Below are 13,662 nucleotides of genomic sequence, written 5' to 3'. Positions count from 1 at the left end.
ATAGGGCACAACCACCCCCCATGAGGTTTTTATCCTAGATTGTCTTGCTGACGAGGCCCATCCTCAACTAGTTGTGCTAGTGAGACTTAACAAATATTTTATCAATTTTACATAAACATATCGTTTGGTTTAGTTCATATTTATTAGTTTTTTAGATTATTTTAAAACATTCAATTGAATTATGCTAGTATTAATTTATGGATTTGGTCATTTTTATGTAATTGTAGATTTTATAATATTCCAAAAAGTAAATACTATCACAACCACATTAAAAATATTAATGTAGTTGATATAGCCAAAAGCTTCATTTGTATCTACCATTGACAAATATATAACAAGAAAACTCATAATACAAAAAAAAACTATTGCAATAAAAATATTATTATTGTCAATATAATTAATAGTAATTATTTATTTATAATAAATCTTATTTAATAATAATTATTTATTTATAATACTTATAATTTATTATTATTAAATATTATTTGTTATAATTTATTTTTAAATTATGAAATTTAAATTAATTATTTAATAACAATATTAATTAATGAGTTCATTATTATAATTAATTGATAATATTAAATATATAATAATAAAAGTAATATTGCAATAAAATTATTATTATTAGTATTACTTTAAAATTATTATTATTAAATAATGATTATTTTTATTAATTAAAATTGTTATTATTATTAATTGCTATTATTATTAAATAATTAAATAATAATAATAAAAATAAATTAAATAATAATAAATATTAAAAATTTAAAAATGTTAAATAATTTAATAATTTAATTATATATTAATAATAATTAATGCATAACAATTTATTTAACTATCTATCTTGAAAATAAACATAATAATTCCCGGATGCGGGTGTTTTCAATGGTTGATGCGATGGTGGAGATACGGGCCGGCAAGTGGCGTAGCCACATGGCCACCCGTAATCTCACACACCGCGCCATAAAAATGTCTTACAGCCCTTCATAAATGCGCTTCAATGCTGCACTCACACCAATTTACCACCGCCATCCCGCCTCGGCTCTTCATTATGGAGACCTCAGGCACTCTTCGGCCCGCATCCTTGTCTGTTTATGCTCCTCTGCCTCTAAAATGTAAGTGCCCCCTGGCTGTCGTGGAGCCAAGCACTCGCACGACAATAGGTAGGAGATGCCAAATTCTCTGTTGTACAGAGTTCAGGAAGGGCAACCACTATTCGCAGAGCCTGTTATGTAACTTGACCCTCGCTTCTGAGCCTTCTACCTCTGATAACGCCACCCTAAGTGACCATTTCTACTCCAAGCCTACTCCTCACAGTCAGTCCCTTTCTCCCTATGAAATTATGCCTCGGTTATGTCAGCAAATGCATAGACGCAAAATGCTCCATTCTTCGCCCTCAACTATCTCTGACTCCTCCTCCCCCTCGTCAAATCATTTCTCGGCTCGTTATCCTGATACACACAGTGGCAGGGGTCGCACTCGCGTTGTTAGCTCCCAGCCTTCGCAAACCTGTCCATCAGCTACTGCTCTCCCTTCCAGCTCTCAGCATTCCAGTTATATAGCTCACTTCACATACCAATGCTCTCTGGATCGACCTCTTATCAAGGCCACCATAACAGTTATGTTTCAAGATGAGCCTTCCCTCGTTGAACGACATCCCACTAGTGCCATGGAGAAGAATGACACTGCTCAGGGCAAGCCTTCTGCTCTCAATTTTGATAGCAGCAGAGTAGAATCAAGAAAATCTGGACCACCCCACGATCGGCAAGAGTGAGAAGGAAGACACAGGTGAACTGTAAAAAGAAGAGGATGACCTCGATGACTACAGGTGCCTAATCCTTGAAGAACACCCATCGACACCAAATGACAACTAAACCAACACGTTTCTTCAGGTTTCAAGTTCCCGACACCCAGTCCTATGGGTTTATTTCTGCATTTTTGAGCAAAATAGTTAGTTTTGAAGCTGTTTTCAAAAGAATATCACACTATGTTCACATGCTGGTTTCCCCTGCGAGGGCAGCAAATCTATTTTGGACTGGACTGGTTTCCCTCTTTTGGGTAGTATTCATTTTGTTTTGGTTGCAATATGCCATGAACTTTGGCTAAGAACTGTAGAGGCCAGTGCCTCCATGTATCATTTTGTTACAGTAATAGATTTTAGACATATTTAGAAAAAAAAAAAAAAACATAATAATAATTATTAAATTCATTTTCTATATAATGAATAATTAAATAATTAATCTACCATAAATAGTTATTTTAATGAAAATATAAATAATAATAATAATAATAATAATAACAATAATAATGTTTATAATAATTAATTAATATAAATTATTAAATTATATGTTATTATTTTTAATACTTAATTAGAAGGAAAAATGGTGTGTGTATGTGTTAGGGTTTCATAGGTAGGGTTTGTGAGATTGTGATCGGAGGCCATGAACAGGCCCAAGGAGGGAGTGAACGATCACTACGAAGCTATTTTACCTGGCCCGTGGCGGGTTCTATACTCTGGATGGGCATTTTCTAAGTTTCCTATGATGGGAGAGCATCCTACATTCCGATATGCAGGGTACCCAGAGCAACCAGAGGAAGGTGAACAGGACCCTATGGCAGCCATCATGCTTGGGGCTACTAAAGAAGAAAAACTTAGGACTTGGATGACAAAACCCTTGCACATGGGTTTGGTGGTATTTAGAAAGGTGGAGGTAGTTAGGATAACTGTGGACCCCGACTACTCATCGCACCAAAACAACATATTGGTACTCCTTTGCTGTCACAACACAATTGCTCTAGTCAAAGTGATCACGAACAAAAACTCTTCAATATTTCCATATTTACAGTACTAGTGGCATGCAGTCATTGGCATGGAGGCTGGGGGTTTACAACAAACAAGCTTGAAAGAAGGCCAAATCAGGATAACCATATTTTAGTGTTGGGTCTGTCAGGCACAAAGGCAATAGGCTCAGAAGTAAAAAATGTCAAAATCCCTCTATTCCTAGAGATTTGCACATTTATTCTCTCTCCAATGTAATATATAGAGCATCTGCTATGATAGGGTATCGTGGAGTTGGCTCCTGATACAAGGCCTTTCAGCAATCCTACCAAACATACCTCACCAGATTGTGGATCACCTGAAGCAGAACGTTTAAGTGATCACATGATGGATATAGATCCCCGACATTTGGTGAAATCATTTCGCTTTCAAATTTTTATTAAAACCCCTACAGGGATGTCTTCTTTAGTTTGGGTATCTGCAACAAACCGTGTGATGCATCTGAAGAAAATCATCTCTCAAAATTCTGGATATCCTGACGGTTTGCAACATTTTATCTTTGGCAGCAGAGCACTGCAGGATCAACGGACCCTCATCGACTATAATATTTTATCATTTTCTTCTATAACACTCAACCTGAGACTGTGAGGTGGCGCTGTGGCCTAGTAAAATAAAAAATGTAGGAGGGATTGGGAGCACTTCATAAAAAAACATAGAATCAAAACAGAAGCATATAAATGGAGGTCTTTCCTTCAAGAATATTCTACAAGGAAAAAGCGTGGCCACAACACCATCAAAGCAAGCAAATACTAATCCTTGCCCATATATTATCGAGCAACTGAATTATATGCCAAAACTAGATATAGACATTCCAGAAACATATGAGCATTGTGATACATTTGAATCACATGCCATTATATGGCGATTCAACTATCTCTAGCCAAAACCAACAGAGCTTTTTCATTGGATTTTCACTAACTAGATTGTTCATTGTGAAATTCACCTTTGCTCCAAGGGGTTCTTCATTATCAAATTCTCATCAATGGATGCAAGAGACATTATCCTACAGGAAGGACCATGGTTCTTGGGCTCGACAGGTCTATTCATCACACCTTGGTTCCCAAAATTTGATGCAAATACTATAGTAGTTTCCAAGATACCAGTATGGGTTCGTTTGCACAACCTACCACTAGATTTATGGGACAACCAAGTCCTTGTTGGTATTGGGGACATCATTGGGAGATATATCAAAACAAACACACAAATATTGGAGGAAAGAGTCTTCACATTCACACGAATTTGTGTGGAAGTAGATCTCAGCAAAGGCTTACTGGATCAAATACAACTAATTCACAGATAACCGAACTAGACACATATATTAGATTATGAAAACACTGCCTTTAGATGCAGAATTTGTAGGCAAACAAGACACCTACAAAATACGTTCCTTGAAGCTAAAAAACACACCCAAAGAAAGAAGACGACTGGGAAACAACCCAAAGGTTGGAAATTCCCGCCCCCTGAGTCTAAAGAGGAGGAAGAAGCAATGGAAGAACCCACACTGAATGAGAACAATCAAATGGCCAAAGAACTATAATTATAGGAGAATATCCCACAAGATCCAAATGAACCACAATCCTTTCTAGAAAAGATACCATATGCAATGCATAAGAGTGGATCAAAACGTTTACATACATCAGACACCTCTGATTCTGACAAGGACAATTCAAGACCACATGCTGGCAATTGGCTTACACTTTTTTCTTTGACGTCGTCTCAAGGGGAGTGGTGCAAGGTAGAGAAAAAGAAAGGGAGAAAAGCATGACTTTTCTCTTCATTTGTACATTAGTTTTTTTTAATCTTAACCTTTGATCAACAATCATGGAATTGTTGATGTAATGTGTCTCACCATATGCAACATGTAATTTTGTTTTCACTAATAAAATTATGTTTTTTCACTCGAAAAAAAAGAAAGAAAGAAAAACTAATACTTAATTAATTAATTATTATTAAATAATAATAGTAATAATAATAATAATAATAATAATTATTATTATTATTATTATTATTATTATTATTAATTCATTTTTATTTTATAATAATTAATTGCCTGATCGTGCCTGATTTTCATATTGAGACAATATTTTTCAAAATGTGACATTGGACCATAGTTACCACCATGCTTGACCATGAATGACCATCATTGACCATCATTGACCAAGGTTGATGATGGTTAACCATGCATGATTTTCTTATTGAGACAATATTTCTCACAATCTGACATTCACTACTACATGTGGGGGGGTCTAAGACAATATTTAGGACAATTTTTGAGTCAATTGTCATAACTTGAGACAAAAAGAAACTTGTGTATTGTTTTAAATATTGCCTTTAAGCAAGTGTCTCAAAATTATTTTCTTAAAAAATTGTCTCTATAAAGACAAGCATTATTGTCTCTTAAGAGATAATTTCATTTGTCTCTGCAGAGACAATTTCATTTGTCACTATAGAGACACTTTCATTTTTTTCTCTTAAGGGAAAATAGCTAAGATTAAAAACATGTTGTCTCTATAGAGACTATATGTCCATAATTCCAACTATTGTCTCTCTAGAGACAATATGAAAAATTATTTTAAAAAAATAAACAAAATCATTTTAAATGATATTTTAAGGTGCTTTCAACATTTAAAGTTCCCCAATAGTGATTTTAATTACCTTAAATCTTTGTTCTTTACAAAAAAGAAAGAAAGAAATAATAAATTCCATTTTTTTAAAAGCTAACAACAAAGTCATTCTAAATCTAAATGAAAAAATAATTTCCAAAAATTAACAATTCTATAAAGCAACCTTGAAAATAATAAAGAAACACACTAATCTTCGCTAAAAATACATTCATGTCATTGAATTTGAACATGCAAGATCCTCAGTTGGAACTTCATTTCATGACATATTATGAGGCAAAAGAAAAATGTTCAAGATTTCTCCATCCTACAAGAGAGTTTACTCTCTGACATATAAATCCAAAATCTTGAATCACATTAAATGGTGGAAAATTAAATTCATATCCAGTGGTTAGCTCCACAATTTCAATACCCTTGTATAATTGGAATTGGCTTCCTTGATAACAAAAAATTGTAATAATGTATATGCATTTGAATCTACAATTGATTGGCAATCCTATCTTGATGAAGGTTTTACAAAATATGGAAAATTGACATGAGTCCTTGTAACATGATATAGGTCAATTCTCAATCTATTGGCGACCTAAAAAGTTATCTCGTCCATTACTAGCTTTCAAAATTCGACAGTTGTTGATGCAGTATTTATTTAACATTTCCAATCTATGTAAACCTACTCACCACCATAAAATGCACCTAGTTGTTGTTGAGCAATATTGCAGGGAAGTTTTGGGTTCTCCAGTTGAGGAAGAGGTAATGAACTATTTTGATCGATGTAGACTCCTAACCTGAAACAAAATAAAAACCAGTCAAAAACTCTAAATTCACATTTCCTTAATTTCTTATCATCCCCTAAAGCCTAGTAGACTGTAGCATAGAGTTTAATTATAGATTCATGTTGCCTGAAGGCTTCAATTTTTTTAGTTAAAATGATCAGCAATTTCAAAATCCATAAAATGATATTATGTTCTTAAGAATTCTTGCTTTCTTATTATCTCTTCATCCTAGGAGATGGAGTAACAAACCTATAAGCTAGGAATACAAAAAATGCAAGTGTTTTACACTTGAAGGCTCTAATTAAAAGACCCATGAATCAAGTGTTGTTTATGATTTTTGAAGTTGTAAATTAACATCAAGTTCCATGACCATTTATGTTCTCATCTGTCCAACTCATCTAATTTTCTTGGACGCATATGACTTATTGAAAAAACAAACTGAGTATTACTAAAGTACCTTAGATGTCAGATTTACAGACTATATACGAGTGCATTTTGGAAGAAAATTCCCTACTACAATACATGTTTCAAAATGTAACCCAACTGCATAGTTTGTATTCTCCATGCAGAGATCATGAACCTAGAAACTCAAACAGGAGAAATTGAGAAGAATTCATATGTTTATTTACAAAATTTTGCAATATTATACACATTTCAGTTTATTAATAGAAGAGAAATAGCAGAAACTAAATTCAACATTTATCATTTTAGTAGATAACCTTATTGCTCATAAATAATATCATATCAAAAAATCATTGCATTTATTAATAGAAGAGAAATAACAGAAATTAAATTAGACTTTTATCACTTTAGTAGATAATTTTACTGCTCATAAATAATATCATGTCAGAAAATCATTGCCAGTATGCATGTAGCCCATAGTCCATCACTAAATTTCTACTAATATGACCTCACCCCAACTAGTCATTAATCTTTGAGGTAAATCTTTTATTGAGAACCTGTTTGGATCAAATGTTATGAAGAAGAACTTGCTTATGAGAAGCCACGGGTACCACATTTCTATGGATTCGGTTGCTCAAATTATAACTTTATATTCTTGTTCTTAATGTGAAAGAGATGAAGTTTGAGCCCTCGACCATCAAGGGGATCTTCATAAAAGCTAATAGATATAGATTCTAGCCACAAGGAATAAAGTGTTAAGTAGGGATGTGAATTTTGATGATGATGGGTGGTGCAAAAAGTCACAAGAGCCTCCTACAGTGACTGAAGAAAGTGAACAACTTGTTGTTTCAAAGTCAAATATGAAATTGACAAATAAATCAGACCCAAATATGCAAAATTCGGGAGAGATAAAGGGCCCTTCCTACCTTTCAATTCAGCTACAAAGCCAAGCCGCCTTACCTAAACATTGTAGGTTTCACATGAACAAGTTGGAACACCTAAATCTACATTTAAAGTGAACCGTCCACCCATCCAAAATAGGAAATCAATTTTTTTTCCTAAACGAGGCAAATGTCATGTAATCAATATTTGCATAACCATAGATCCATCTAGTTACTATTCATTGGAGCACTTTGCATTTAGAATTGTCTTAGGTGTTATAGAATCAAAGTACAATTAAGATTCAAAAACATCAATACACCATTACAAATTCATTAGAAGCAACCTCAAAAGTTCAACGTAACAAAAATGGTTGGAGACATGAAGTAAATAAAATGCTCACATTTCTAGTGAATATATTAGTGTAGATAACTAGATCGCATGCATAATAATGTCATTGGAAACACTTAATCATTCTAACATGGCCAAATAGTTTGTCGAAAATGTAGTACCCAAACAACTCCCTATTAAGGAATAACCATGAAGTTCTGGATACTAATAGTGAAAGAGTAAATAATTGGACTTACATTCCAAAAGGATAAATTCCAAACATTTTAAAATTTTATCCAATGAAACTATGTATCTAACAATAGTATCACAAGGATTTAGACAAAGGAATATTACCCTAACAATTTCTTTTTCAAAGTTTGTAAAGAAATTTTTTTTTTCTTTGAAGTGGGAGAACTACATAAGGATGTAGCCAAAGGAAGATTACCCTAACAATTTCTCTTCTGACATGCCCAGATGCTATTTGGTTGAGCTTTGTAAACAAAAACTAGTTGTTGCCTTAACAATTTCTCTTATGCAATCCCTAGATTTTCTCCTAACAATTGAATTTTCAAGTTTCAAATTCATGGGAAAATTTCATCGAGCACCTTCTCAAGTGCTAAAATTCATTTGAACTCTTAACACCATTGGAAGCTATGAATGAAAAGCATCAATCTTCCATTGACTTGAATTGACAAATTTTTGTTGCAAGATCAATGCATCCTTACTATTCATTGACTTAACATGAGCCTCAGATCCTTGTTTTGTCTATGCATTTGGAAATTATTGAGATTTTATCAGCTATGGTAAAGGTTGATTGATTCTCTTTGGCACTTTGATTAGGCACACAAATTATTCCTCCTAGTCAATCTTAGTTTTCCACTTTCGATATATAATTTTGAACTTGATTTTTTTCTTAATGTTAGACTTCACTTTCCACCTTTACTAAGGGTGTATAATGAATGACATTTATACACCCTAGATGCTCCCACTCTGAGTGTGATTGGAGTGGATTTTTAGTGGGAGAACCCCTAGGGGGATACTCTCAATAACACCGAGTGGGTTAACTACAAATAATGTAATTTGAAAGTTGAAACCAATGCCTTATCATCACACAAATCTGCATAGGCAGATCCAAATGACAACTACAGATAACCAACCCCCTTTTTACTATTGGATATTGGATATTTATTCATTCAGACTAGTACTTTTCCAGTTTCATAGGGATGTCCTTAAAGGTTGTTTTTCCTTGTTAAACTACTAGATCTACATTCACAATCCACTTAATCTAGAGACATAAAACTCACTCTTGAATTGTTTGTAAAGGATCAAGAGTGAGGACAAATCGTTGATTATATTTAAGGTGGTTGGGATTATATTCCAATATGGTGAATTAAAACAATAAAATGGGGTAGATTTTCACCTTAAGTAAGTGAACTAATATAACCATGAATCAAAACAAGAAAATGGGGTGGATATGCACCTTAAGTAAGTGCACAAAATCTACCAACTCACTACAATGCTATGAAATGATATGCAACCAATAGATTCGAGGAGATAGAGACAATGCATAATTGAATCAAAATAATTGCATTACTCAATGGACTAGATTATATCAGTTGATTACATCATAATGATGACGTAGGAGAGGTTTCCAAAGATCCAACAACAAACAACAATGGAAGATGGTAGGTTGGATCTGAAAGGTGAAAGAGTGGTGAGCCTTCCATTGCTACAACTGCTTCTAAAAAAAGTGTCCAACCCCGTCAACTTCTCTGAAACTTGAATCGTAAACCAATAAGGGATTCAATTAGCTCCAACTAGTAGGAAAGCAAGGAAAACATGCTAATATTGTCATACTCTACATGGCTACCAATGTAGCTTGATCTGATGTTTGGGACGGCTTTCTAAGGCTTTTCATAGCAAAAGAAAACTACTTTTTACCAACTCTAATCTTAGAAATTAGAGTTCCTATTCTCCTAAGAACAATAATTTCATTCATGTAAATATATTGCATTGAGATAAAAAAAAAATTGTTCGGTTGCCTAATACACCTGGAATATTTAGGAATGAACCAATAAATGCTTGGAAATGAGTACTTGATGTGGTTCGACAAAGGTGGTATAATATTCTTCCAACTCTGCCATGTCAGTGAGCATTACATAGTGGTAAATTTTAATTCTTAAACTAATACTCATAATGGATTCGAAACATTCGTTGTTTTTCATTTCAATCATAAACTCATATTCTATAATTGAAGTTTAGAGGCCAGAAGAATATAAATTAATAATTTTTATTTCCATTTTGAAGGACTAAATCCCAATCTTTTGTGCATCATGTACAATTTATTAACCTGACAGAGATTTAGCTGTTTGACTTAGGAACAATTCTTTTTCTAATAAATGGAGAATAAATATGCCAGACAAATTCTAGGGAAATTATTCAAATCCTTCAACACTAACCTCAGAGATTTTTGTCTTCAGAATCTCTTCACACTGAAGTTTCAGAGAAGTCCCTATTACTATCTTTCACCAGCTTTTTTTTGGGCAGTTAAACATTTCTTGGAGGAAAGACAAACCACCCATCTTTCTTCCTGTTAGGAATATAATAATAAATTCCTAGATGGAAATTTTTATACCATTTCTTAACCATTTTCAAGAGAGCTACTTACTGAAATAAAATAAATGAAGTAGTGCATACGTGAAATAAAAATGTGTGCACGCTAAGTATTTCTTAATTATCATTTGCCTTACCTTGCCTGATTACCGAGCAGTGTCTAGTACAAACTCAAATGGTAGTCCAGAAGATAATTTGTGGAATATCCAAAGATACTTGCTTCAGAACCTTCATGTCTACCTGTTGTTAGTGCTGCAAAAAGGCCCACAACTTTTAGAACCAAGAAAAAATTTAGAATGTCAACAAGTAACTTAAGAGAAAACTATCAAAAGGAACATGTCTCAAATGAGTTTTCACAATGACCATGAAATAAAATACAACTATGATAACTATGATTGATTCAATACAACTTCTCAACAATTAATGTACACCATAATATAAAATGAATAACTGAAAAGTTGAAACCATACTATATATTGCCTATGTCATTATCCAATTAATTTTCCTTCATTAAAATAACAATGGCCATGTCAATACCCAACTATTTTTCCTCCATTAAGGTGACTCAATGCCACGCAAGTAGCAAGAAAATTCAACAACTTGTATCAATTTTTTTGACAATCCTTTTCAGTTAGATGTTTACAATGGACCAATGAGATGCCCTTTTTAATCAAATTATGCAAGCGAGATTTTATCAGATGTTAAATCCATAAAACATTTACAATTTTCAATACAAAGACTTGATTACCAGATTCCAGTAAAACCAAATAGAAAAAAGTTATTTGTTCACCATTATCTTGATGCAGGATAGGTTTTTTGGTGCATCCATTTTTTATCTCTAGGTTTTAATTGGGTAAATATTATGCATTTTATTGTGGTTTATTGTAATTATTATTTTCATTTGATTACAAATTTTAGAAATCTGATATCTATAAACAATGATTATTCTTATCTCTTGCACTCATTCAAACATTCAGGAAATCATGGTAAGGTAGGATGCTTCTTTGTTATCCTGTCTCTTCCTAGGCACTCCATATTATCAATCTACATATCAATCTTGTGGGAAAAAACTGCAAGTATTACAAAAATTATTAGAACCAGTAACTAAAAGTACTCATTTTGCTGACAAATATGTAGTAGTAAATAGTTCAAGTGTCAAATTAAATGAACTCAATTCATAAACAAACACTACTAAATCCTCAAGAAAGAATAAAATACTGACAAAATAGAGACCCATTTTTCTTTGGTAGAATGACTGTGAGGAGCTCCAATTACTTGCCTCTGAGTTTGTTCATTGCATATTTGTATACAATTTTTAGAGCTCTTTCAACCTGGTTAGTTTGTGCCATGTATATTGGAATAACAGGTTCAAGATTAAATACCTACAGTTAGGGGAAGGAATAAACTAATAATAGATATTAGGAGCTCTTTTACTAGGCTTTTTGTACAGCATTGGATAAACTGAAAATCATATTACAAACTCTAAAAGGAATATGAAAGGTCATCAAGGTGCACATGTTCCTACCATGCTAGAGATTTGGCACATTTGAGCCAACGCCTAACAAAATACAAGAGAACCACTTTCTTGAACACCCCATGAGAAGTTGATACAAGCCCAATGGTTAACTGTGCCTCCATTTTCTATTTCATCTCGTGGTATGTAAATGTTAGTTAACAAATTAAAAACAATAAAAGATTTCAATAGTACAAAGTTTATACATAGGCTATTTTCCTATTGAATATAATATATCTTATATGTTGTATAGGGAAATTATATTTAAGAGAAGATAGTCATTGTCATGTTCCACTTACCTACCTAGAGTAGGCGTACTTTTCCCTTCCCAGCATCAACGTATTTCAACTACATATGCAAAAAGAGTAAATTACAAACATTGCGAAAATTGATTTCATGAAAGAAAATCTACCAATGATTTCCTGCAAATATCAAAATCATATCAAGTTTAATCTAGACAAAGAAACTAAGTTTTAGTATTTATCCATGGAGCAGGCAGAATTCGAGCTTCCACAAAGGCAAGTCTATCACTAAATTTTAGACCAAATTCCTTTGCATAAGGATCTTGATCATAATCATTATGATAGAAAGTCTGTATTAAACATATCTCACTTTAGAAACCAATTAAATTACACTCTCTTTGGTGTTAGGAATAGGAAATCGGGTCTCATGATTTAGTCCTCCCCATTCTTAATCCAAGCAACAAAATGGAGTTCTCCTTCATCATTTGGACATTTTCTATTGAAACATCATATCTATTATATATATATATATATATATATATATATATATATATATATATATATATATATATATATATAATAGATATGATGTTTCAATAGATATATCTATTATATATATATATATATATATATATATATATATATATATATATATATATATAATAGATATGATGTTTCAATAGAAAATGTCCAAATGATGAAGGAGAACTCCATTTTGTTGCTTGGATTAAGAATGGGGAGGACTAAATCATGAGACCCGATTTCCTATTCCTAACACCAAAGAGAGTGTAATTTAATTGGTTTCTAAAGTGAGATATGTTTAATGCGGACTTTCTATCATAATGATTATGATCAAGATCCTTATGCAAAGGAATTTGGTCTAAAATTTAGTGATAGACTTGCCTTTGTGGAAGCTCGAATTCTGCCTGCTCCATGGATAAATACTAAAACTTAGTTTCTTTGTCTAGATTAAACTTGATATGATTTTGATATTTGTAGGAAATCACTGGTAGATTTTCTTTCATGAAATCACTGGTAGAGTATCAAATTCAAAATGTAAGGATACCAATTACCAATGTAGAAGCAACAATTATCTAAGAAAGCATGCAAACGCTGCCTACTTGATTTACCAGTAGAAAAGAAAACCTGCAAGATATCCATTTCCCTTTCTCGAGGCTATGGACATGTAACTTTTAACAAAGAAGTAACGCGTTTCGCATTTCATCGCTTTGAACATCTTTGAACTTCCACTATCTTTCAAGTTTGCAATTTGTCCAAGAAAAGTAAATGGTCAGGACAAATTGATATTGGGGAAACACTGCAGAATGCTCATCAGTTTCATCCTCATTACACTCCACATTTATTGGAAGATGACAAAGACCTTAATATTTTAGTGTTCAAAACTCCATTGGTAGATAGTTTGCCTTCTCTATGTTTTCCACTTGAAGAC

The sequence above is a fragment of the Pinus tabuliformis genome, chromosome 2_2, assembly GCF_031772625.1.
Source record: "Pinus tabuliformis cultivar Carrire ecotype Pingquan chromosome 2_2, CPIR1, whole genome shotgun sequence".
NCBI classification, from domain to species: Eukaryota; Viridiplantae; Streptophyta; class Pinopsida; order Pinales; family Pinaceae; genus Pinus; species Pinus tabuliformis.
The sequence above is the reverse complement of the archived record's forward strand: the minus strand, read 5'-3'. Positions refer to the sequence as shown.